We start from the raw sequence: 25,529 nt of genomic DNA, 5'->3' as shown, positions 1-25,529 counted from the left end.
TAATGAAGGCAGAAGGCTTTACTGACCTAATCCAATGGGGACAGTGAGGGCCCAGCAAAAGGCATGGCCTCCACTTTCTGATCATCCCTGTTACCCAGGTGATGAGGTTCTTGGAAAACTATCTGCGCTGAGACAGGATGGATAATTGTGCAGGAGCTAAGGAGATGGTATATATATATATATATATATATATATATATATATATATATATATATAATTTTTTATTTTTTTATTTTTTTATATATAATATTTTAAAAACGTATTTGAGAGAAAGAGTACATGCACAAGCAGGGGGAAGGGAGCAGAGGGAGAGGGAGAAGCAGACTACTTGCTAAGCAGGGAGTCCAATGCAGGGCTGGATCCCAAGACCATAAGATCATGACCTGAGCAGAAAGCAGATGCTTAACCAAACGAGCCACGAAGGTACCCCAAGGAGATGGTATATTTTTATTATTTAGTATTCCAGATATTGATAATTATTCCAGATATTTATTATTTAACCCCCCCCCAGAAATAACATTTTTATTTCCTTCTTTTTCCAATGCTTTTGTTTGATCTTTATTTTTACCAATAAAAATCTTTAAAAATCCCATAGGTGGTTAGGCCATAATCCTGCTAAACTTTTAAATACCATGTTTCCCCTGAAGTTTAAGAATGTTACTTGTTAGGTAAGCCTGGGTGGCTTGGCAGTTGAGTGTCTTTGAGAGCCTTTGGCTCAGGTCATGACCGCAGAGTCCTGGGATCAAGTCCTGCATCAGGCTCCCTGCATGGAGCCTGCTTCTCCCTCGGCCTATGTCTCTGCCTCTCTCTTTGTGTCTCTCACGAATAAATAAATAAGATCTTTTTTAAAAAGGAATGGTACTTGTTAAAAATAATATAAATACAATTTTATATGACTGCATAATATTCCATCCTATGGATATAGTCATTTATTCAACAACTTTTTATTTTATGCCTGCTGTATGATAGGCATTAATCAAGCACTGGGTATATCAAAAATTACTCATCTGCCTCCAGCTGAATGCAGAAGCTATTTACAATTTTTCACTATTAAATAACATTGTGACAAGCATCTTTATTTGTAGGAGGATTTTTGTATTTCAAGTTCTTTTCCTAGGACAGATTCTTAGAAGTTGAATTACTAGGTCAAAGAATAACAAATGAGATTCTGGACATCTTATGCACAACTGCTTTCCAAAAAGTCAGGCCAATTTGTACTTTCTTTATCAGAAGAGTGTCAATTTCATACATCCTGACATTATTCAATTCTGTCACCAGAAAGAAATGTATGAGTACCTTCTTTGATTATTTTGTATTTCTTACTAGTTTTTCTTGTGTTTATGAATTGTTTCCTTCCTTTGCAGGTCAGCTATTCATATCCAGTTATCTACTGGAGCATCTTACTTAGAGGTTTATGTAAGTTCTTTACATAGTGGGGCACTTGGGTGGTTCAGCCTGTTAAGTGCCTTCCTTCTAGTCATGGTCTCAGGGTCCTGGGCTGGAGCCCCATGTTGGGCTCCCTGCTCAGCAGGGAGTCTGTTTCTCCCTCTGCCCTTCCCCCTGCTCATGGTTATGCTCTCTCTCTCAAATAAATAAATAAGATCTTTTTTAAAAAGTTCTTTATATAGTAAAATATTTACCCTATCACTTTTAAAAACACATCTCCTGGGATCCCTGGGTGGCGCAGCGGTTTGGCGCCTGCCTTTGGCCCAGGGCGTGATCCTGGAGACCCGGGATCGAATCCCACGTCAGGCTCCCGGTGCATGGAGCCTGCTTCTCCCTCTACCTATGTCTCTGCCCCTCTCTGTGTGACTATCATAAATAAAAATAAAAATTAAAAAAAAAACACACATCTCCTTTTTGATAATAGCTATGATTTTTATCCTTTTACTGATTTTAATTTTTTAATAAAAATCATCAAAACCACAGATGAATATAGTTTCAAAACTCAAGTGGTAGCACCATCAAGAAAATGAAAAGACAATCACAGAATGGGAGGAAATATTCACAAATCACATGTCTGATCGCAGTCTAGTATCCAGAGTATATAAAGAACTCTTAACAAGTCAGCAACAAAAAGAAAAACAATCCAATTGAGAAATAGGTAAAGGATATGAATAAACATTTCTCTAAAGAAAACAAATTACTAATATCCACATGAAAAGATACTCAACATCATTAGTCATTAAGGAAATGACAACCAAGACCACTAGGCTGAGCATATTTTATTTAAAAGAGAGAGAGAGAACGAAGAAGAGAGAAAAAAAAGAAAAGAGAAAAAGGAAAAGAAAAGAAAAACAACAGGTGTTGGCAAGGATGTGGAGAAATCAAAACTCTTGTACAGGACAGCTCCAGTGGCTCAGCGGTTTAGCACCGCCTTCAACCCAGGGCATGATCCTGGAGACCTAGGATCGAGTCCCACGTCGGGCTCCCTGCATGGAGCCTGCTTCTCCCTCTGCCTGTGTCTCTGCCTCTCTCTCCCTCTGTGTCTCTTCTCATGAATAAATAAATAAAATCTTAAAAAAAAAAACCAAAACTCTTGTACATTGCTGGTGGGAATGGAAGATGGTATAGCCACTATGGAAAATAGTTTGAAAATTCCTCAGAAAGTTAAACAGGATTACCATACAACCCAACAATTATACTCCTAGGTATACACACAAATAACTGAAAATATGTATTCAAACAAATACCTGAACACGAACGTTCATAGCATCACTATTCACGATGGCCAAAAAGTGATGAAATACCCAAATGTCCTTTGGTTAATGAATGAGTAAACAAAGGTGGTGTTATCCACCCAATGGAAATATGATTCAGCCATAGAGAGGAATGAAGAAGCATTTACACACGCTACAACATGGACATACCTTGATAACACGATGCTAAGTGAAAGAAGCCAACACAAGATGTCACACAGTGTATGATTCCAATTGTATTAAACTCCCGAAATAGATAAATTTGTGGAGACAGAAAGCGGACTGGTAGTTGCCAAGAGCTGGGGGGTTGGGGCAAGGAGACAGGAATGTGACTGCTTACTAAGTTTCCTTTGTGGGGGAGGAAGAAAATGTCTTAGAACTAAAGACAGGGATCCCTGGGTGGCGCAGCGGTTTGGCGCCTGCCTTTGGCCCAGGGCGCGATCCTGGAGACCCGGGATCGAGTCCCACATCGGGCTCCCGGTGCATGGAGCCTGCTTCTCCCTCTGCCTGTGTCTCTGCCTCTCTCTCTCTCTCTCTGTGACTATCATAAAAAAAAAAAAAAAAAGAACTAAAGACAGGCAGTGGTTGCACAATACTTTTAATGTGCTTAATGCCACTGAAATGTACACTTTAAAATGATTAATGAACAGGGCGCCTGGGTGGCTCAGTTGGTTAAGTGGCCAGACTCTTGATTCTGGCTCAGGTCATGGTCTCAGAGTCGTGGGATTGAGCCCCATGTTGGGCTCCATGCTCGATGGGGATTCTGCTTGAGGGTTTATTCTCTCTCTCTCTCTCTCTCTCTGTCTCTCTCTCTCTCTCTCCCCCCTCCTCCTCCCACACATGCATTCTCTCTCTGTAAAATAAATAAATCTTTAAAAATTTAAAAACATAAAATGGGGGATCCCTGGGTGGCGCAGTGGTTTGGCGCCTGCCTTTGGCCTGGGGCGTGATCCTGGAGTCCCGGGATCGAGTCCCACATCGGGTTCCCTGCATGGAGCCTGCTTCTCCCTCTGCCTGTGTCTCTGCCTCTCTCTCTCTCTCTGTGTGTGACTATCATGAATAAATAAATAGAATCTTAAAAAAATAAAATAAAATAAAATGGTTAACAGTTTGTTTTTCAAGTGAAAATTTTAAAAAATTAAATGGTAAGGACACCTTCTTCTTCTTCTTTTTTTTTTTTTAAGTAGGCTCCATGCTGAGCATGGGGCTTGAACTCACAACCCTGAAATCAAGACCTGAATGGAGGTCAAGTGTTGGATGCTCCATGGTGAATAAAACAACCAGTAGTTACTTGTTTCCCCTTCCGCACTTCCAGTTCTACTTCCCAAAAGCAGACTTGCGTTTACCTCTTTCCCCTTGTAGTAGTTAGTAACAAACTTGATATTTCCAATTATTACAGGTACACTATTTCTTCATTTACTAATTTTAAATGTTACCTGGTGACTTACTATTATGATAGATAAGACACAGTTCCCTTAGATTTCCAACCATCTCTACCTCCTTTTCTTCTCAACACAGACATACAAATATTTCAGTTAAACAATCAGTGCTTGGGATCCCTGGGTGGCGCAGCGGTTTGGCGTCTGCCTTTGGCCCCGGGCATGATCCTGGAGACCCGGGATCGAATCCCACATCGGGCTCCCGGTGCATGGAGCCTGCTTCTCCCTCTGCCTATGTCTCTGCCTCTCTCTCTGTGTGTGACTATCATAAATAAATAAAAATTAAAAAAAAACAATCAGTGCTTAAATTATGACTGTATAAATATCATTCTGCACAGAGACAGGTGGGGAATAATGACATTTCCAGTCTTGTTCCATTTTTAATTTTTCTTGAAGTTAATAAATCCTTTGTTATTTTATTTGTATAACTTTCTGCATACATGTTCTGAACTTCTCCCAAATAACTCTACTATGGGAGACATTGTGTGGAGTGCTTTGTTTCCAGGAGATACCCCTTGGGGCCCTCTGCTGCTCACCTGCACTGGGTCCCCTTTCCCTGTACCTCATGGTGTCCTCTACCTCTCTTCAACTGAAGTGCACCTCCCATAAAAAGGAATCACCTGAGTGGCTCAGTCGGTTAAGCAACTGTCTCTTGGTTTTGGTTCAGGTCATGGTCTCAGGGTCCTAAGGTGGATCCCCACATCAGCCCCCCAACCCAGCAGGGAGTCTGCTTCCCCCCCACTCATGCACTCTCTCTCATGCTCTCTCAAAATAAAAAATAATAATAATCTTTAAAAAAAAATCACAGAGATCTCTTTTTCTGGCATCCTCGGTTATCTAGAAATAATATGTGTTCTGCTTTCACACTTTATTAGTCATGGGTATGAAATAACACATGGAAAATAATTTTCCTCCAGAATGCCAAAGGCATAACAACACCATCGTCCAGAGTCGCTCTAGAAAAGCTCAATACTATCCCATTCCCATTCCTGTGCCTGACATGTGTTGTTCCTCTGGAAAACTGTAGAACCCCCTCATTGACCCTGTTGTCATAAAATTTCACAATGCTGCACCTTGGCGTCACTTTTGTCATTTATTGTGCTGGGTGCTTTGGTCTGCAGATGTGTTCCTTCTACAAGTTTTTTAGCTCCCTCACCTCGGTCGTCTCTGTTTCTCTTTCTGGAACTGTTTTTTTATATTGAACCTTCCAGATAGATATTCCATGTCCCTAATCTGCTCTGTGTACTTTTCAACTCTTTGTCCTTCTTTGCTACTTTGTGAGAGATTTCCTTGACTTCATTCTCTACTCGAATGAAATTCTGAGTTCACGGACTTCTTGAACTCTATGTGGATACTATCTGGAAGTTTCTGAAGTTTTCTTCTGAACTTGTATTGTCTTTGTTTCTTATAGATAGCTTCTTCTGATTGTTTATTTAGTTCTTTTGTTCATGCAGTCTTTCCTAATATGTCAGATGATCCCTGGTTAGCTGTTTATACTAGCTTCCATGTGGAAGCTCCGATGGTAGAGCTCATCAAGTGGCAAATTTCATTTCTGGGAGAGTGGGCAGGGAGTGAGCCCCACACTGGTGCCTCCGGGAGATCTGGCTGTGAAGGGCTTTGTTCTGAGGCCTTGGCTTTCCCCAGAAAACATCTGATCACTGACCTGGGAGGTAGATATTTTTGGCTCATCTGGATGGAGTGCAAGTTCCAAACTAATACCCTTGTTTTCAACCCTGGGGTACCCCACCTTCTGCCACATAGAGTCTCTGAGTTAGGACTCAGGACTTCATCTGAGTCCATTTCTCCAATCTGGTTCACAGCTGCAGTATAAATGCCTGTTTGATAGATGCAACAGAGGGGAGTGGAAGGACCAGTTCTTACAGACTGGTACCCTCTCCGCCTGATTTCAGTCCTCCCCTACACCACCCCCACCATGATGACTCCAGCTCAAGCTTGCCTGGGCTCAAGAGAGCACATTTGCTCTCTTGTTAGTATCTCTTTAATTCTTTCCAAAATGTGTTGAAAAATCTCATTTGATAATGATCCCGCTCCCATTCTTTGTCCTTGTAGGTCTTTGTCCCTCTTCCTTCCTACTATCGTAGCCAATCTTAGGAAATGGGGGTGTATAACCAATCTGCTACTCCAGATGAAGTCCTTTGTTGTACTTTGACATAGGAAGCCTGTTAAGGATCAAATTATGTCCTCTCTGAAAGATATGTTGAAGTCCTAAACCCCCAGTATGTGGCCTTACTTAGAAATAGGGTTGTTGCAGATATTTGTTGAGATGTGGTCCCACTGGAGTAGGGTAAGCCTGTAATCCATTATGACTGGTGTTCTTATAAGAGAGATACTCCTGGGGCTCCTGGGGGGCTCCTGGGGGCTCAGTCAGTTGAGCAGCCAACTCTTGATTTCAGCTCAGGTCATGATCTTGGGGTCCTGGGATCAAGCCCTACATGGGGCTCCACACTCATTGGGAGTCTATTTAAGATTCCTTCTCTGCCTCTGCCCCTCTCCCCACTCACATGTGCACTCTCTCTCTCTCTCTCTCTCTCTCTCTCTCTCTCAAATAAATAAATAAATAAATAAATAAATAAATAAACCTTTTAAAAAAGGCGAGATAGAGAAAGATACACAGGAGAACCCTAAGTGAGGACGGAGACAGAGACTGAAATAATGCACCTACAAGCCAAGAACTACCAGCAAACACCAGAAACTAGATGAACCAAGGAAGGATTCTTCCCTACAGGTTTCAGGGGGAGTATGGCCCTGCCAACAGCTTGATTTTGCCATTTTAGCCTCCAGCAAAGTGAGATGATAAATTTTGATTGTTTCAAACCACTCTGTTTATGGTACTTTATTACAAAAGCCCCAGGAAACTAATACAGAGCCCTTAACTTTCTGTGAGCACGTAAATCAACGTTTCTTTCACTGTGTTATATTTTACTGCTTTAAAACTCAGTGGCCTCCCTCTGCCTATGTCTCTGCCTCTTCTCTCTCTCCTCTCTCTCTCTCTCTGTGTGTGTGTGTGTGTGACTATCATAAAATAAATAAAAATTTAAAAAAAATAATAAAACTCAATGGCCCTCTTGTTCCCCAAAAGCTTCCTTCTACATTCTTCAAGGGTTGTTTTTTTTTTAATGGTTTGATTCCCCCCTCCTCTCAAATTTAACCTTTTAATCCATCTAGAATTTATCTAGGCATGCAGCCTGAGGTGAGACTCTAAAACACCCTCTTCTCCCTATGAATAGCTAACCAGATGCCTAACCCTGCCTAATTTATCAAAAGATCTTTCCATCCCTGTTGACTTGTGAGGTCCCTCTGCCATACAATTAATTTACATGTACATAAAAGTATGTTTCTAGGCTATTTATTCTCTTCCACCGATTGCTCATTCTTAAGCCATTAATTACATCAGTTTTAGTCATTAAAATGTGTTTCAATATTTAGCAGGGCAAGTTTCTCCTCAACGCAATCTTTTCCAAAGTTTTTAAGTTACTCTTATTTATTCTTCCAGATAAATCTTAGAAAAAGCTAAGTCCCAAAATAAATCCTCTACCAAGGTTTCAGCTGCAAACAGGAGAAGTATAAATTACACTGGGAAGGGCTGACATTTCTACAAATTCCATAGCTCCCATCCAGAAACAAAGCGGATATCTCTATTCATTCATCTGCTTTATATCTCTCAGTAAACTTTATGATTTTCAACAGGGCCACCCCATCTAAAATACCCTCCAAGCCACTCCTTATCTTCCATTGTTATAATGAGAACAAGAAAAGCAGCTGAGAAACTTCACTAAGACACCCATTTTGGCAACTGTTCTAAACATTTTTATAAGCATCATTTCACCAGGGGTGCCTGGGTGGCTCAGTCGGTTCAGCATGTGCCTTCAGAGCAGGTCATAATCCTGGAGTCTCAGGATCCAGCCCCCGCCCCCTCCACCCGGTGCTGGGCTCCCTGCTTAGCGGGGACTCTGCTTCTCCCTCTCCCTCTGCACCCCCCCCCCACTTGTGTTCTCTCTTGCACGTGCTCACTCTCTCTCTCAAATAAATAAAATCTTTTATACCACTTCACACCAGTGAGAATGGGGAAAATTAACAAGGCAGGAAGCCACAAATGTTGGAGAGGATGCGGAGAAAAGGGAACCCTCTTACACTGTTGGTGGGAATGTGAACTGGTGCAGCCACTCTGGAAAACTGTGTGGAGGTTCCTCAAAGAGTTAAAAATAGACCTGCCCTATGACCCAGCAATTGCACTGTTGGGGATTAACCCCAAAGATTCAGATGCAATGAAACGCCAAGACACCTGCACCCCGATGTTTATAGCAGCAATGTCCACAATAGCCAAACTGTGGAAGGAGCCTCGGTGTCCATCGAAAGATGAATGGATAAAGAAGATGTGGTTTATGTATACAATGGAATATTCCTCAGCCATTAGAAACGACAAATACCCCCCATTTGCTTCAACGTGGACGGAACTGGAGGGTATTATGCTGAGTGAAATAAGTCAATCGGAGAAGGACAAACAGTGTATGTTCTCATTCATTTGGGGAATATAAATAATAGTGAAAGGGAATATAGGGGAAGGGAGAAGAAATGTGTGGGAAATATCAGAAAGGGAGACAGAAGATAAAGACTCCTAACTCTGGGAAACGAACTAGGGATGGTGGAAGGGGAGGAGGGCGGGGGGTGGGGGTGAATGGGTGACGGGCACTGAGGGGGACACTTGACGGGATGAGCACTGGGTGTTATTCTGTATGTTGGCAAATTGAACACCAATAAAAAATAAATTTATTATAAAAAAATAAAATAAAATAAAATAAAATAAAATCTTTTAAAAAAAGGCATCATCTCACTAAATCCTTGCAACAGTATGAATGACTCCTATTATTTCCACTTCCACATTAAAAACTAAGGCACACGGGGATCATTAGTTCAAAATCATAGCAGGTTTCCAACCCAGGCAATTTTACTCTGAAGCCCATGGTTTTATCTGAAAATATTTTTACTATCCAGCCATAAAAAGGAATAAGGATGCCTTTTTTTTTTTAAGATTTTATTTATTTATTCATAGAGACAGAGAGAGAGGCAGAGACACAGGCAGAAGGAGAAGCAGGCACCATACAGAGAGCCCGATGTGGGACTTGATCCCGGGTCTTCAGGATCACGCCCTGGGCTGCAGGCGGCGCTAAACCGCTGCGTCACCAGGGCTGCCCAAGGATGCCTTTTATATGCTAGTATAAAAAGACTGCCCAGATAGTTGGTTAAGTGAAATACAAGATTCTGAACTATCATTTGTAGAAAAAGTGGGGAAGAGGGTCATATTTCAGGATACTCATGTTTGCCTGCACACGAAAATATTTGGAGAGAGGCAACAAGAAATTAGTAAATGAATGGTTCTCTCTTGGAGTTGAATAGGAATGAGGCACCAGGGGGACAAGGGTGGGAGGGATCTTTTCACTTTTCTTTCCTTTAAAAAATTCTTTTTTAAATCTTTTTTTTTTCATTTTACCTATTCAAAACTTACATACATTTAAATTTTTTAATTTAAAATAAAATGCATACCAGGCACTCAGTAAGTATGATTTGAGTGCATGCCTGGAGAGTTCAGATTTTTATAAAGGTGTGTTTATGACCTTGCTGTTCAAGTGAATAAGATCTATTTTCTAAGATCCTTTCAAGCTGACTGCGGTTATGTAGGAAAATATACAATTGATTTTTAAAAATCTTGCTCCCAGCACTTTTATTCCTGATACTGACCTTGCCTGTTAATTCTCTTTTCCATTGATTCTCCTGGGTTTTCAGTGGCTAGAGCAGGGGTCTGGGCTGGTTCCATAAATGTGTTTTGGTGAGTTGGGGGTGAAAATTCAGAATGGTGAGGACCATGGGGCAGAAGAGTGTGTTCTCCATATAAAGACATTAAGTTCCACTTTTTAAAAAACATTGTGTGAGCCAAACAAAACAAGACCAGAAAAGAATCCAGCCTCCAGGACGCCAGCCTGCAGCCTCTGTGTGCTGTACCCCCTCTGTTCACTAACATTTCCCCTTCCCTTCCCTTCAGCTCTACTCCTTGGTCCCCTAAAGCCCTCCTACCCCTGGAAACCTTCCTGGCTTCTCTAGCCTGCATGGAGTTTCTCCTTCATCCCCATGGCTGTCAGGTTTAGAATCACTGCAAGCCACAGTGTGACCCTGGCTCTTTCATAAACAGTTTGAGGCCATTCATCCTGCCTTCCTGGGCTCTTCCCACCCATTTCGGCATCTTCTGCTTCTGTGGTTAGCGGACTGCAGTGACCATTCACCCCACCCATTCTTCCTTGGGTCTAGGAGGAACTTGAACTCGGCAATCAAGTCTGATTCATCACGAATTCCTGGCGCCTGGCACTGCAGGCCCTTAGGAAACTTTATGTACTGAACGATTAACACTCTCAGGGCAGGTCTTTTGTCAGGTAGGCATTTCAACTAGCTCACGTATTCAGAACACTGACGGAACTTTGGAGAACAAGCCAAAGAGGACAAAAGGACCCCTACCCTTAAGGGACATGGCAGAGGCTCCGTGAGGGCCAGATCTGGCTTTTTCACCTGACACCTAAAGCAAGCCCCCCAAAATACATTTGTTGGTTGGTCAATGTGGAGCTAATCATCCACATAGTCACCCAAAATACAGCCACAGCAGAGACAAAAGAACATATGAAGAAAATCAACAAGGAAGAGCCTAGGACATGAGATGTGAAAGTCTCACAGGGCTCCATGACACTGAACCATGTGGTCCCTCAACGACGCATGAATACTTTTACTCCTGAGAGGGACTGCTACCCTGCTTCTCTCGAGGCTATGAGAATACTCACATCACATTTTCCCAGAAACGCCACCATGCATGGCTGCCCTCATGTCAGAGGTGAGGAAATGGAGACTTGGAGTCATGATGTGAATTGCCCAAGATCACACAGGGAATATGTCCTGTGGCCAGAACCAGAATACTGATCTTTGACTCGGCCTCCAGTGGGTTCTTTCCTGACATTCTAGGTAGGAATTCTAGAGAGGTGGCAGGGGTTTGATTGATCTAACCTACAGAGGAGAAGCTTTGGGTTAATTTCTGTCCCACTACATTGGGAAGGAGGCTGAGGGCCAACAGTAAATAAGACAGATTCTCATAGTGCTCATGGAACCCCACTCCAGCCTTGGCAGGAGAGGGAGATAGATAATGTGACCCCCTCCCCACAAAAATGACAAGATGATTCTACCCAGTGATAGATGCTTTGAAGAAAACACAATAAAGTAATACAATGGAGAGCTGGGGTATAGCTTAGCTTTTTTGTGTGTGGCAGGGGGAGGTTGTCAGAAGAAGCTCCTTTAAAGAGGCAGCAATTGGGCAGAGAGCATATGACAGATGCAAAGTTTCCAAGACAGAAGCAAGACAGGCAAAAAAAACCAAGAGGCTGAAGCCCAGTGAGCATGGTGAGAATGGTGACGGTGAAGGGGGAGCATATATAGAATGTTCCAGTTTACTTAATGAAGGTAGGTTTTATTCTAAGCAATCAGGAAGCTACTGGAAGGTTTTAAGCAGCGTGGTGAGATAATCAGATATCAGATTTATTTATTTGAGACAAAGAGAGAATGTGCATACACGAGCATGGAAGGGGGACAAGGGAGTCTTAAGCAGATTCCACACTGAGCGTGGATTCCCACATGGAGCTTGATCTCATGACCCTAAGATCACAACCTAAGCTGAAACCAAGAGTTGGACACTTCACCAACTGTGCCACCCAAGCACCCTTATTTTGTTTATTTTTTAAGATTTTATTCTTTTTAAAGTAATCTCTACACCTAACATGGGGCTTGAACTCACAACCCTGAAATCAAGAGTCACATGCTCTAATCACTGAGTCAGCCAGGCACCCCTGATTTATGTTTGGTTTTTCTTCTTTTAAAGATCTTTCTGGCTGCTTTGTAGAAGATGAATAGTAAGGAACTAACACTTGGATAAAGAGAGCAGCCTGAGTTATCATACATAAGATCTCTCCCACATATGTAGACATGCTAGAAAAAAAAAATTTTTTTTAAGTAGGCTCCACACCCAGCATGGAGCCCAATGCAGGGTTTGAAGTGACAACCCTGAGATCAAAACCTGAGCCAAGGTCAAGTCAGATACTTAACAAACCAAGCTACCCAGACACTGCACCCCTAGGGGAAAAAAATTTAAATATGTTATTAACATGTAGATGAACATGAAGCATCTCCAGGTACCAGAAAGCTACTGTGGCCTATGGGATTTGAACACACATGCTACCGGATAAACAAACCAGATACATGCTATAAGGGACCAAAGTTGAGAACACTGACTGTGGGTGTACCAGGGATCTGGAACTGAATTCCTAGACAAAGCTATAAGCTCCAGACCCTTGGTGTGGAGACCAGAGAGAAGACAGAGTCTCTGGCCTGGGCTACATGAGTGTGGCAAGTTCCCCTGCTACAAGTTCCAGGGCAGCATGAGAAGCCCTGCCCTGGAAAATCACATAAAACTTGAATTTCAGGAACCAATGAGTCCTGAAGGACTTAGCACAGACAAACATATAACTGTCCCAAGGGACACCTCCACAATACAAGGCACATGCAGGACTCTGGAGAATATAATCTCCACCAAAGATTATCTCACAAACAAAAATGGCAAAAGATACAGGGTAAATCAAATGCTATACAAAAAGCAGATTCAATAAAGAATGAAGTACCCCAAAGCTATAAATAATAGTTCCCCAAAAGGGACTTCAAAATGTTCAACAAGGGTCACCTGGCCAGCTCAGTTGGTGGAGCATGCAACTCTTGATCTTGGAGTTGTGAGTTCAAGCCCCATGCTGGGTATGGAAACCACTTAAAAATAAAATATTAAAAATAAATAAAATAAAACATTCAAAAAGACGGAATAGGAACCATATAGTAAAAATAAGACATTCCAGATAAAAACTAAGTGAGTTTTTAAAAGAATCAAATAGATATTCTAGAAATCAGAGTAGATTAGACACAACCAAAGAGAGAATTCATGAATAGGAAGACAAATCTGAGGAAATCATTCAGAATGAAAACAAAGAAAAATAGACAGGAAATATGAGTCATTAAATAAAATGGAGGGCAAAATGCGAAGTTCCACAATACACTTAAAAGAGAATAAAGATTCAAAAAAAAAAAAAGAGAATAAAGAAAAGAGAAAGAAAAGGAAAGGAAAAAAAGAGAGAGAATAAAGAAATCAGAGGCAATAATCAAACAGATAATGGTTGAGAATTTTCCAAAATTAGAGTGAATGCTAAAACAAGTTCCAAAAACAATTAAGTAAAAACAATGCACATGATATACCACCCGAAAAAAAAAGAAATAAACTATCAGAGAGAAAAGTAGATTATCCATAAGGGATTGGAATTAGATGAATTGCCTTCTGCCCCCGGACGCTGCCGAGTAAGCATCGTTAAAGTCTCCCCTCTCACTGCCATCATGTCTAAGTCAGAGTCTCCCAAAAAGCCTGAGCAGCTGCGAAAGCTCTTCATCGGAAGTTTGAGCTTCGAAACAACCGATGAAAGTCTGAGGAGCCATTGTGAGCAATGGGGAACGCTTATGGACTATGTGGTAATGAGAGACCCAAATACCAAGCACTCCAGAGGCTTTGGGTTACTCATGTACGCCACCATGGAGGCGGTGGATGCAGCCATGAACGCAAGGCCACACAAGGTGGATGGAAGAGTTGTGGAACAAAAGAGGGATGTCTCACGAGAAGATTCCCAAAGACCTGGTGCCTACTTAACTGTGAAAAATATTTTTGTTGGTGGCATTAAAGAAGACACTGAAGAATATCATCTAAGAGATTATTTTGAACAGTATGGGAAAATTGAAGTGATTGAGATCATGACTGACCGAAGCAGTGGCAAAAAAAGAGGTGTTGCTTTTGTGAAATTTGATGACCATGACTCTATAGACAAGATTGTCTTTCAAAAATACCATACTGTGAATGGCCACAACTGTGAAGTAAGGAAAGCCCTATCGAAGCAAGAGATGGCTAGTGCTTCATCCAGCCAAAGAAGCTGAAGTGGTTCTGGAAACTTTGGTGGTGATCGTGGAGGTGGTTTTGGTGGGAATGACAACTTTGGTCATGGAGGGAACTTCAGTGGTCAAGGTGGCTTCAGTGGCGGTTGAGGTGGTGGTGGATACGGTGGCAGTGGGGATGGCTATAACAGATTTGGTAATGATGGAAGCAACTTTGGAGGTGGCGCAGGCTATAATGATTTTGGCAATTACAACAATCAATCCTCAAATTTTGGACCCATGAAAGGAGGAAATTTTGCAGGCAGAAGTTCTGGCCCCTATGGTGGTGGAGGCCAATACTTTGCCAAACCATGAAACCAAGATGGCTATGGCAGTTCTATGGCAGTGGCAGAAGGTTTTAATTACTGCCAGGAAACAAAGTTTAGTATGAGAGGAGAGCCAGAGAAGTGACAGGGAAGCTACAGGTTACAACAGATTTGTGAACTCAGCCAAGCACAGTGGTGACAGGGCCTAGCTGCTACCAAGAAGACATGTTTTAGACAATACTCATGTGTATGGGCAAAAAACTAGAGGACTGTATTTGTGACTAATTGTATAACAGGTTATCTTAGTTTCTGTTCTGTGGAAAATGTAAAGCATTCCAACAAAGGGTTTTAATGTAGATTTTTTTTTTTTGCACCCATGCTGTTGATTGCTAAATGTAATAGTCTGATCATGATGCTGAATAAATGCATCTTTTTTTAAATGTGCTGTGTAAAGTTAGTCTACTCTGAAGCCATCTTGGTAAACTACCCCAACAGTGTGAAGTTAGAATTCCTTCAGGGTGATACCAGGTTCCATTCAAAATTTATTTGCAACCTGCTTGGGCACAGAAGCCATTGTCTCCACAAACCTTGGTGTGGTTGAACTGACAGTTAATGTGTTATGACCTGGAGTTCACCGTTAAAAGGGTTACCCAAGCAAAGTCCTGGAGTTTATTTGGTTATTATGATTGTTGGCACATCCTATGCAATATATCTAAATTGAATTATGGTATCAGATAAAATTATAGATGGGATTAAAGCTTGTGTATCGTCCATTATCATGTGTAATCAATAAACAATTTAATATTCTCTTGGGGGAAAAAAGTGAATTAGATGAATTAAGTGCCTGAAGACAACAGAATAGCTTAAAAGTGCTGAAGAAAAAGAGCCAGGGGGGTCTGGGTGGTTCAATGAAGAGTCCAACTCTTGATCATGATCTGAGGTCATGGGACTGAGCCCTGCATCAGGCTCTGTGCTCAGCATGGAGTCTGCTCATCCCTTTCCCTCTGCTCCTTCTCCCATGCTCTCTCTCTCTTTCTCTCTCTCTCTCTAATAAATAAATAAAATACTTAAAAAAAGAAAAAGAGCCAACAGTGTGGTGAGAAGGAAGCAAGATCCTAATTCTGTTCCATCTGCTATTCTCCCTCCAGCTTGTATCCCTTAGTAGCTCAGGTAGCAGGAGGGTGAGTGTCCAGGTTGCTGGCTTCGGGAAAGTTCTCACCATGGTACCATAGGCACATGGCACTGCCCCTGCTCCCCTGTGTCCATGGTTACTGCTTGCAGCCAACATGATTAGAAGGAAAATCAATTCTGCTGAATAGGCACTAAAGAAAAACCCCCAAGAAGATCAGCAAACAGTCATCTAATCTGACCTTGAAAAAAATGAAATCTAGGGGCACCTGAGTGGCTCAATCAGTTAAGGGTCTGACTCTTGATCTCAGGGTGATAACTTCAAGCGCTGCAATGGGCTCTGTGCTGGGCATGGAGCCTGCTTTAAAAAAAAAAAAAAGAAAAGAAAAAGAAAGAAATATTGGGCCAAAAAGGCAATAGGAAAGGATAAATCTTCTGACCAAAAATGTCCTAATAAAGGGAGAGAGGAAGCAGAAGAAAATGGGCAGAGGAGGATCATTGAGCAGAGACCAAAAGAGATTTAATAGCACGACCAGAATCTAAAATTGAGGATATTTCAGACTCAAATGCAGTGGGAGACAAAGTAGTCTTAGACCAGTTTCAGCGGTGGTTTTTACATACTCTTTCCCCAACAATTCTAAGAAGCAGTTTCATCAACCATTTTGGAAATGCAAGTTTTCTGTAATTCTGTAAACATATTTTTAAAGAAGCATGGAATCCCACCATATCCCATGTTTTAACACATCTTTATATAAGTATAAATAACTTTTTAAGAGATAAAATCACATGCTAGTTAATTTTAGTAAAACCATAAGTTAGTGGAATGCTGGATTAAGAAAAGCTTTGTTTGATGTAAACTTAACATTCCACAGACTGTGAAGGGCATTATAAAGTTCTCTAAAATACACATAGCCCAAATGACATTGGGTCATTTTAAGTGAGTCCTTCTTTCATATTTGTTTTTTTTTTCCCTACTTCTCCTTATCAGAATTGCACATTATCTGTGGCAAGATCCTGCTAGAGAAAGAAGATCTAGAATTTCTCCAAACCTGTTAATGGCTCAAGGATATAATTTGCAAGATATTATATCCTGTATTATCAGGACATTCCTCATAAAAGGCTTGAGAATTAAAAATATTTGAAGATTCTGACCTCTGGTGTCCTCTACTTGTGGATAAAATGTCTCCAAATTTTAAGCTGGAACACTGGTTAAGAAACTATTTTTTTTAAGATTTTATTTGTTTATTTTAGTGGGGGAAGGGGCAGAAAGAAGTAGAGAGAGAGAATCTCAAGCAGATTCCTCACTGAGTGCAGTGCCCAACATGGGGCTCGATTCCACAACCCTGAGATCATGACCTGAGCCAAAATCAAGATTTGGACCCTTAACTCACTGAGCCACCTAGGTGCTCCTGGTTAAGTAACTCTTTAGCAAAGCATTGTAGTTACATTGCATAGACTTTTTAATATTAGCATTAACTCATGATGTTTGAATACTGATCAGCAAACAAGTACCAATAAAATCTTGATTGTGACAGAGGGGGAAAAAAAGATGGTGAAAATGTAGACATCTTCAGACAAAGACTAATATAATTCACTGCAGGTTCTTACAGAAAGAGCTATAAAGTTTCCCTATCAAAGAAATAAATGCAGCCCCAAAGAAAGTTCTGAAGAAGTCCTAAAATAGCCCTATTTATATTCTAGAAGGAATATTTGAGAAACAAAAACAGCATCTCCAAAGTTTTATATTCTCTTGACATTATCCTGATCATGCAATGAGCCCAAGATGAAAGCCAGAAGAGGGAGTCGGTGGGAGCGCCATAAGCCCCTGTGAAAGCCATGCCTCCATGCCATGGTGGCCAGTGTGAGTGGAGATTCCAATCCTTTCTTTGAGGCATGAACTGTTTCCTGGCTTCTGCACCCACTGCTCACTTTTCAGTAAAGATCCCTGGGCCCCATCCTACACCTTTTTCTGCTTTTGTCACCTGCTGCTTGTCAGCCAGCATTTAAGAGAGGATAATGCAGGGTGGGCCCCCCTCCACCTGCTTCTGGTCCTGGGGCTGGGAGAGGGTAGCTCTCTTGGGCTTGGCGGAGAGGGCACACTCATCCAAGGTCACTCTCCAAGGCAGGAGGCATTTTTAAATATAGATAAGAAGGAATGATCAAAAAATGACTGCCTGGCCATAGAAACCTAAACCCTGAGGCAAAAGCTAGTGATGAATGTCGGTGATTCCATAATGAAGACGCTGACACCATACCATCGCTCTGCTCTCTGCGGACCTACAGAAACACTGATGTAATTTCATCTTCTTTCCAGAAGAAAAAAAAATTCTTCTTCTCTGTTCAGACATAACATCATCAACACAGCTCTTTAAATATCTGTGCTGGGAGGCTATATTTAGTGACTGTTTGGCCCTTAAAATGAGCCTGATTTCCTGTGGCAAAAAGTTCTCAGCAGCAAGGAGAGAGGCCTAGAGAATTCTGAAGTACTAACAAACAGCTTTAAGGCTTGAGATGTTCAAACAGTGTAAGAAAAGGAGTTAACTGCTTTTACTGGAGAGGTGACTGGCACCTAAGAGAGGGGGAGAAAAATCATAATAAAAGGGTGGGTTTGGCCTGAACACTTCTAAAGTCATCCTGGAGAACAGCCTGACATGGGGCAGCTGTGTGAGCCAGTAATCATATGTGGCATGCAGCTCTTCTTCAGGGAGGTGGGAAGGGCCTCCATTCACTCATTCACTCATTCCTTCATTCACTCACTCATTCACTTGCTCATTCCCTCACTCACTCACTTGTTCATTCACCCACTCACCACATTTGTACATTTTCCTACGTGCCAAGCCTGGTGACCCACAGGCTCTCCAAGTCATGGGACAAATAAGATACACAAACCATGGACCTTCAAAGGCCATTCCCAGAAAGAGCCCTTGGCTGGGCACAAAGTGAGTGCTGCAGGGTGGGGGACACTTCTGCTGGGGCCATCTGGGAAGGCTTTGGTGGGAGAGGAAACAACGGCCAGTACCAGCTACTGCTCTGGACTCTCTCCTTAAACCCACTCATTGAGCCCAGAGGCCAGTACATTATCTCATATCACAGATGAGTAATTTTCCCAAGGTTCCCATAAGATAATAAGTAACAAAACTGGAGCTGAAACGGAGATTGTCTGACTGCAGAGTGCCTAACTAGTCTTTTTAGGTCCAGAGCGACAGGTGGAGGCTGGCAGAGCATGTCTGCCACACTGCGTACAGAGGTTCGCACTCCAATTCCACCAAAGACCTGGAACAATCAGAGCAGCTCTGCTACGGCTTGGGCACCAGAACTTCTCCCTCCTCGGATGCAGCCTGGATTAGTCCACTTTCCCTCCTTGGAAACCACTGTCTAGTCCCTCTGTGTGTGTGGGTTTCCAGTGTCCCCAGAATGACCCAAGCAAGCAAGGGAACGCACATTTACTCAGCCCCAACTAAGGTTTGCCAAGCAACATGCCATTCTTTTTTTTTTTTTCTTTTCAACATTTTAGTTTGAGATAATTTTAGACCTTCAGAAGAATTGCAAAAATAGTATAGAGTTTCCGGACATCTTTGCTCAGCTTCTCCTTCTATTAACTAACATCTTACATAAGCATAGGAAAATCATCAAAATGAAGAAATTCACCTTGGTGCGATACTATTAACTATACTACAGAATGAATTTGGAATTCTCCCATTTTCCCACCATTGTCATCTTTCTATTCCAGGAGCCACTCAGGATCCCACCTGTACTGTCACATTTCCTTAGTTTCTTCCTGTCTGTGACAGCTCCGTAGTCTTTCCTGGTCTTTCAAGACCTTGACATTTTTTAAGAATACTGGTCAGTTATTTTGTAGAAAATCCCTCGTTGGCTTTGTGTGATGTTTCTTGTGTTTAGATTGAGGTAATGCACTTTGGGCAAGAAAATCACACAGGTGATGTGCCCTGTTTGGTGTAACTGTCAGGACCCATTCGTTTCCATATATTAGCTTCTTTGGTTTCTCTGGATACTCAGGGCAATCTCATGAGATAAGTATTATTATTTTTTAAAATATTTATTTATTTATTTTAAAGAAAGAAAGAGTGAGAGAGAGAGAGAGAGTGAGTGAGTGCAGGGGTGAGGGGCAGAGGGAGAGGGAGAGAGAGAATCTCAAGCAGACTCTCCACTGAGCACGGAGCTCGACACAGGACTCAATCCAATGACCGCGAGATCATGACCTGAGCTAAAATCAAGAGTTAGACGTTGAATGCACTGAGCCACTCAGGCACCTCTTCAGATAGGTATTACTATCCCCATTATAAAGATGGGGAAACTAAGGCAAAGAAATTAAGGTACTTCTCCAAGTTCCCTGAGTAGTAAGGTAGCAGAGAGATAATTTGCAGCCATTTCTGTCTCTGGGTCTTTCTACTACATGTCAGTATGTTACTTCCATTCTTTCTGGTTTTTTTTTTTTTTATGATAGTCACACACAGAGAGAGAGAGAGAGAGAGAGAGAGAGGCAGAGACACAGGCAGAGGGAGAAGCAGGCTCCATGCACCGGGAGCCTGACGTGGGATTCGATCCCGGCTCTCCAGGATCGCGCCCTGGGCCAAAGCAGGCGCCAAACCGCTGCACCACCCAGGGATCCCCATTCTTTCTGGTTTAAACTCATTCATATGACCTTGACTGATCATAGGAGATTGGACTTAGATGGTTAATCTAATTATTCCTAGGCTTACAAGGGGGATTCTAAAACCAATGGATAATAACAGCTAACATTGACTAAGTGCCTAGTATTTGCCTGGCACAATGCTTCATCCTTTATACATAAGATATCCCATATAACCCCTTTTAGCAACACAATGGAGTAGGTACTGCAGGGGCACGATCCCCTTATTCCAAACTCTTGGAGTCAGGTGTGTCTGGGAATTTAGAGCTTCGGGGTATGGGTAACACCCTCTGATCAATATCTTTGCAGCCTACCATATGACCTTTCATTCTAAGATGGGCACATAACAAAGACTTGGATAGGCGCAGACAAGTGCAGGTTGGGTATCACACTTTGAATGAAACTTCTAGGCTTCCAGAACTTCAGGATCTCAGAACTGCAAATGAGGAACTGTGAGCCTGTACACAATTCTGTAACAAGAGAAAGTCCTTTACAAATGAGGAAGCAGAGGTTGGGAGATCTTCAGAGCCAGTCATTACCCAGGACTGTCCCTTACTCTGTGGCTGAGAACCTACATCAGGCAGTTAGGGCTCTTTCCTACTGACTTAGGTTTTACTTCCCATTTCCTGTAACAAAAAACATTCTGAATATGTTCAACTGGTACTAAGAATAAATGGAAATAAACACACCTTCCAAACTCCCAGGCTTTGAGCTGTCCCCGGAGCAGGGTGTGAAGGAGATGACCACACCATCCCCATCATCACTATGATAGTTACTGTCTTTCTCAGGCACTAGAGGAAACTTTTTCTCTTTCCATAAAAATATCATTAGTGGGGCACCTGGGTGGCTCAGTAGTTGAGCATCTGCCTTTGGCTCAGGTCATGATCCCGGGGTCCTCAGATCAAGTCCTGTATCAGGCTCCCTCCCTGCAGGGAGCCTGCTTCTCCCTCTGCCTACATCTCTGCCTCTCTCTGTGTGTCTCTCATTTATTTTATAAATAAAATCTTTAAAAATATATATGTCATTAGTGCTGTTGGATCAGTCCAGTCCAAGCCCCAAGTCTGCATGAGGCCCCCCAAAAGGGGTGTGTGAGGTTCAGATCTTTCCCTATGACATAAGGACACCCTGAATTGCTGAGGCTTTCCTTCATGAAAAGTAATCTATGAGCTAAATTATCTATGAGTTGATCTAAACTGCTTAGGCCCTATGAACAGGTTTAGCCGACTTTGTGTCTCGAGTTAGTGTGTCTCACTTCCCACTGTGCACAGAGAAGCATCCCTTCATGTGCCCTATAATTACTTTCCAGTTCCACTGTTTGGAAGAAAGTTCTAGACAGCAATGATCATCACTTTCATGATCCCTGACTTCCCTCCAGTCATCTGCTCATTCGCCCTCTCACTTGGCCTGGGATGGAGAAACTGAGGCAACCCTTCCTGTACGTGGAGTACAGTAAGGGAGGGCTGGGGGTAAATCAGTGATGAGTCCACAGAATCCCTAGGAGGCGAACGAAAATAATTCATTACTCCAGGAATAGCAAAAATTTAGGCAGGAAAGGAGAAGACTTTGAGTCTGCTAAGGGCTCAGCTGCTCCTGGCATTTCCAGGGTCATGATAAAGTTGACAATGAATAGGGAGTTAAAATGCTGGGGGCACAGAGAAGGGAAAATGTCCTGGGGATGGGGGAGGGGCACAGGTGTAAATAAAAGCTACATCTTTACCTTCCAGAATGACAAGCTCACAATAATGGCTATCATGAAACCAGTTTCAAGAATTAAAAGTGCTTGTTTCTGGGGGCACCTGGGTGGCTTAGTCAGTTAAGTATCTGACTCTTGATTTTGGCTCAGGTCATGATCTCAGGGTTGTAGGATCAAGCCCTGCATCAGGCTCTGTGCTCAGTATGGAGTCTGCTTGTCCTTCTCCTTCTGCTGCTCAGCCTGCTTACACATGCTTGCTCTCTATCTAAAATAAATAAATAGGGGCGCCTGGGTGGCTCAGCAGTTGAGCACCTGCCTTCAGCCCAGGTCACGATCCTGGGGTCCCAGGATCAAGTCCCACATCAGGCTTCCTGCATGGAGCCTGCTTCTCCTTCTGCCTGTGTCTCTGTCTCTCTAGCGCTCTCTCTCTCTCTCTCTCTGTCTCTCATGAATAAATAATTAAATAAAATCTTTTTTAAAAAATAAAAATAAAATAACATATCAAAAAAAAAAATAGTGGTTGCTTCTAGGAGGAAATGGTTAAGAAGGGCCAGGGAGCTGGGCCAGGACACAGTCCTGGGTGGTGGTGACAAGCCTGAGTCACTATCCAACCCATTTAACTGTGTCTGTGCACACCTTTAATGGAAATAAAATCACACAACTGGTCACAGGCAGAACCATGACTCAAACCTCAGTTCTACCCTCTTGTCTGCATCTTCACTTTGGCCCTTGTCTTTCCAGACTAGACAATTCTTTTTGCATGTCCTCTGTCATCTTAGTTGTCATCTGAGCCAGCCCAGTGTCGTGGTGTCTTTCTCGAAGCCATTGAACCAGAAACACAGAAAGTAAGCAACCAAGCATGCAGTCCATCCCAGGCCCAGTGCAAAGGCAGGCCAGTGTGTTCAGGTCATGGTCCAGGCAAACACCTCCTGAGATCTCCCGGTGATTCCTCCTGTGGTTCTGTGCCCATCCTCAGAAACAGCACACCACTAAACACATGGACCTCCTCATATAGATGATCCTCAACTCAGGGATCATCAGGCAGCAGATCAACAAGGAAGCCAATACCCATTCATTTATTCATCCCACAGCTATGAACCTACTCTGTGCCAAGTAATACATACCCCCAAATTTAGATGTTATTAATTAGTAGCATGAGAATCCTAACATGAGCTGAGTGTCACGACATGGATGGCAATGAGCTAAACACTGTCCTTGTGTTCTATCATTTAATCCTTTCAACCCAGGATCGAGTCCTGGGTCTCCAGGATCAGGCCCTGGGCTGAAGGTAGCGCTAAACCGCTGAGCCACCCAGGCTGCCCAGTTTTGTTTTGTTTTTTTCTTTTTACCACAGATGCTCTTTCAATGGCTCTCTACTTAACTGGGTCAGATCAACTTATGCCCACCAGTGTCTCTGTAAAGCAGCTTGCCTGGAACCATTGGCAGGTAACCCAACCAGACCTAAAGCTCATGCTCTTTTTTTTTTTTTTAAACTTTTTTTTTTTAATTTTTATTTATTTATGATAGTCACAGAGAGAGAGAGAGGCAGAGACACAGGCAGAGGGAGAAGCAGGCTCCATGCACTGGAAGCCCGATGTGGGATTCGATCCAGGGTCTCCAGGATCGCGCCCTGGGCCAAAGGCAGGCGCCAAACCGCTGCGCCACCCAGGGATCCCAAAGCTCATGCTCTTAATCTCTACAGAGTCTTGAGGCACAATCAGGACACAGACACAAGGCTGAGTGTGCCTCAAATCTGGACGAGACTTGCAGAATGGACCCTAAAGCAAGTTAATTTTTCTTTTCTAATCCTTACTTTCCTCTAGGAAAGTGGACTGGGTCAAAGGCCACACCTCAGACAAAGAGAGGAACCAGGGAGGTAAGGTCAATGTGTGAAGCAGGCTAGTGGAAGACAAAATGGCATCATTTCAGACATCCTGTGTGGCCTGATTTGGTGACAGAAATTAATTTTCTGGAAAATTAATTTGTTTAAAGCTTTGTTTGAGAGAGAATGGGTATACCAGCAGGGAGGGGAAGAGGGAGAGGGAGAGAGAGAATCTCCAGCAGACTCCCTGCTGAGCATGGAGCCTGACATGGGGCTCACTCCCATGACCCTGAGATCATGACCTGAGTTGTAATCAAAAGTTGGAAACTTAACAGACTGAGCCACCCAGGTGCCCCTGGAAAATTATTTTTGTTATGTGCTACAACCTAGGCCTAATGGACTAACCCTGGGAAGGCCAGGATCGGAAGATACTTACAGAGTTTTGCAGTGCTCAGTCTGTGCAGATGTACCTGGCAGTCCTAAATAGAAGGCAGAAGACGATGCCTGGGCAGAAGTGACCAATTACAAAAGAGTTCTCATGAGGTAATTTTCCTGAGTGGCTTTGGAAGGCCAGTTCTTTGAGGCGGGGGGGGGGGGGGGGGGGGGGCTTAAGACTCTCTGACCAACACAAAAAAGTCACCCATAGAAATTAAGTGCAGCCAGGGTTATCTCCAGGAGGAAGGGTTTCATAGAGAGGGAAAGCCAATCAGAATTCAAAGTCTGGAGCCGAGAAATGGGACAGCAAAACTGGAACAAGGGCCAGGTGTTGTCAAAAGGCAGTCAACTCTCACAGGACTGCTGCTTCAGTAACTGCATTTTTACAGAGCTAGCAACTCGCTAAATCTTTGGGGCAATCTCGGCCAACCCCCTCATTTCACAGACCATGACCAAAGACCTACAGAGAGTAGGGACCACAGCAGAACAAGGAGAACTACAGCCAGGAGAAGAGGGGCTTCCTGATTCTTTTTTTCTTTCCTTTTTTTTATAAGGTTTTATTTTCAGGTAATCTCTATACCCAGCATGGGGCTTGAACTCACAACAACATCAAGAGTCACACGCTCTACTGACTGAGCCAGCCAGGTGCCCCAGGCTTCCCAATTCTTTTTTTTAAGATTGTATTTATTTGAGAGAGAGAGCACGTGCGCATGAGCAGGGGGAACAGGCAGCAGGAGAGGGAGAAGTGGACTTCCCGCTGCGCAAGGAGCCTGACGTGGGGCTTGATGCCAGGACTCTGAAATCATGACTGAGAGGAAGGCAGATGCTCAATCAACCGAGCCACCAGGCACCCCAAATCTTAATTTAGTGCTCTGGGCGCGCACCCCTGTCTGCCTTACAGCTAAGCCCAAAAATACGGGCACACTCCAGAGGACCCTGGAAAGCCTATGTAAGGACCAGCACACAGCAGGCCCACCCCGAGGGAAGCTGTTCATTTATTCCCACCTGTTTCCTGACTGCAAGTCAGCTCTCTCAAGCAAAGACACCATCAGGATCCTAGAGGGAAAAAAGGGATTTCCTACCCACTTTTTTTTTTAAGATTTTATTTATTTATTCATGAGAGACAGAGAGAGAGAGGGAGAGGCAGAGACACAGGCAGAGGGAGAAGCAGGCTCCATGCAGGGCGCCCCATGTGGGACTCGACCCCAGGTCTCCAGGATCATGCCCCGGGTTGCAGGTGGCGCTAAACCACTGGGCCACCCAGGCTCCCCGCCTACCCATCTTTTTTAATAGCATAGAGCTTGATCAAGAGAAAAAAAACCCAAAACATGTAA

At 43.0% G+C, this 25,529-nt stretch overlaps 1 protein-coding gene and 1 pseudogene across 1 annotated transcript in view; one reads left to right on the top strand and one right to left on the bottom strand.

Moving 5' to 3' along the window:
• HIP1 (huntingtin interacting protein 1) overlaps window positions 1-25,529 on the bottom strand; it is a 158,404-nt gene that overhangs the window by 120,169 nt on the left and 12,706 nt on the right. The window lies entirely within an intron of this gene.
• LOC129519283 (heterogeneous nuclear ribonucleoprotein A1-like) lies at window positions 13,616-14,515 on the top strand (annotated as a pseudogene).

This window comes from Nyctereutes procyonoides, unplaced genomic scaffold, assembly GCF_905146905.1.
Source record: "Nyctereutes procyonoides isolate TBG_1078 unplaced genomic scaffold, NYPRO_anot_genome, whole genome shotgun sequence".
NCBI classification, from domain to species: Eukaryota; Metazoa; Chordata; class Mammalia; order Carnivora; family Canidae; genus Nyctereutes; species Nyctereutes procyonoides.
Note: the sequence above shows the minus strand (reverse complement) of the source record. Positions and strands in the feature narration are given on the sequence as shown.